The sequence below is a fragment of the Vicia villosa genome, linkage group LG6, assembly GCF_029867415.1.
Source record: "Vicia villosa cultivar HV-30 ecotype Madison, WI linkage group LG6, Vvil1.0, whole genome shotgun sequence".
NCBI lineage: Eukaryota > Viridiplantae > Streptophyta > Magnoliopsida > Fabales > Fabaceae > Vicia > Vicia villosa.
Window position 1 is genome coordinate 64,001,905 of NC_081185.1, and position 1,652 is coordinate 64,003,556.

Genomic DNA, 1,652 nt, shown 5'->3' on the forward strand with positions numbered 1-1,652 from the left:
TATTAAAAAAAAAAAAATGGCAAAATTGGTGAATGATTTAATTATTCAATCAAAGATAATTCTTGGAGCTCAAGTCAATCATGCAAATTTGATTTGGAAAAGATTGATAAAAAATAGAAAGATTTATACATAATTTTCAATCAAATTTTTAATGATCAATCATATGATTTATTTCCAACTTGGTTGACCTAATATTTCCTATATATGGCTAGCATATCCATAAGAAAGAGGACGAAAATAGGAGGGTTCTTGCAGCCAAAAGACTAGGGTTTCCATGTAACAAAATTGTGAGAAAACTAGGGCAGGATCACAAGCTCTTCCCAAGAAGTTTCAGTCAAGTCCAAGCATTCGTTCATCATTCTGAAGCATCCAGCAATAGTTCCCAATCTTTACACGAGCTTGAAACATCTCAGGACGTGCTAACCAAGTTGTATCGGTTTGGTAAAAGTTTCGAAACTCAGAGCTTTCAATTCATGCCATTTATGTTATTTCGATTCATATAATCATGTTCATATTGATGCTTACGACCGTTTAGAACCATCTTTGTGAAGCTATAAGACCTGGATCGAGTTACACCATTGCTATGGCTTGAAAGCTCCATGCTTTCGTTTTCCTACTTCTGGACGTTTCCCGAACTAACCGATGCCACTATCATGATCAAAAAGTGTTTTTAAGTCGATCTGGGCTCTTGGAATTATTGCTTGGATCGTGTTTCGTTTGATTGAATTTTGCAGGGATGAAGAACAAGAACCTACAGAAAAATCCGCAGGTAAATCTGCATCAAAAAGCGCAACAGAATTCGCAGGTGCATGGTGATGAAGATGATGAACAGTGGCTAGGAATGGATAAGTCACGCGTGGCTTGCCTTGGTTCGTGGGTCAACAATGAAGACTTCTCCCTCGATTCTTACTAGCCAGTCCACAAGTTCCACTTCCTCTCTCCTTCTCCCATTCGTGAGTCAGCATCCAGAAGGCCCACGGTTTGAATGTTTTGAATTTTGTATCTAGATTTTATATTTATATTTATTCTTTGAAGCTGATGTTGCTAACAAATAAGTGGGTCCAGCCAAAATGGTCAATTGAGAGCGTTGGTAACCAGCTATACTGGGGTTCGATCCCTGGAGTTATAACTATGTTTTTTTTCCAGTGACCACCATGTTCTCTTACACTCTCAGCCCTCAGATTTCATTGAAGCAAGATCCAACCATGGACCTCTACAAGCGTACCTCACCTGATCAGAGCTAAGATTTCTCAAATTTTTTTTATATATAATTAATTGCATTTTTTTTATATCAATTTTTTTAATAATTATTAATCATTATTAGTTATTTCTTTTTTTTCCTAAAAAATCATATGAATAAATAAAGATCATATAATTATGATATTTAATCGAATGTCTGATTTTTTTTACAAAATAACTTTTAATTGTTATTTAAACATTAAAATTATTCAATTATTTCAAATTAGGATTTAGGTTTTTTACGATTAATTTTGGTACAATTTTAAACCTTAGTCCGTAGGTTTCAACCTTAGGATTTCTTTGACCTTTGCCCTGACTCTAAGCCTTATAAACCTTTTGGGTCACAATAAGTTTTCTTAAAAAAAAAAAAGGTTTATAAACTTTTTAGGGTTTGTAGATTAGGGTTTAGACAA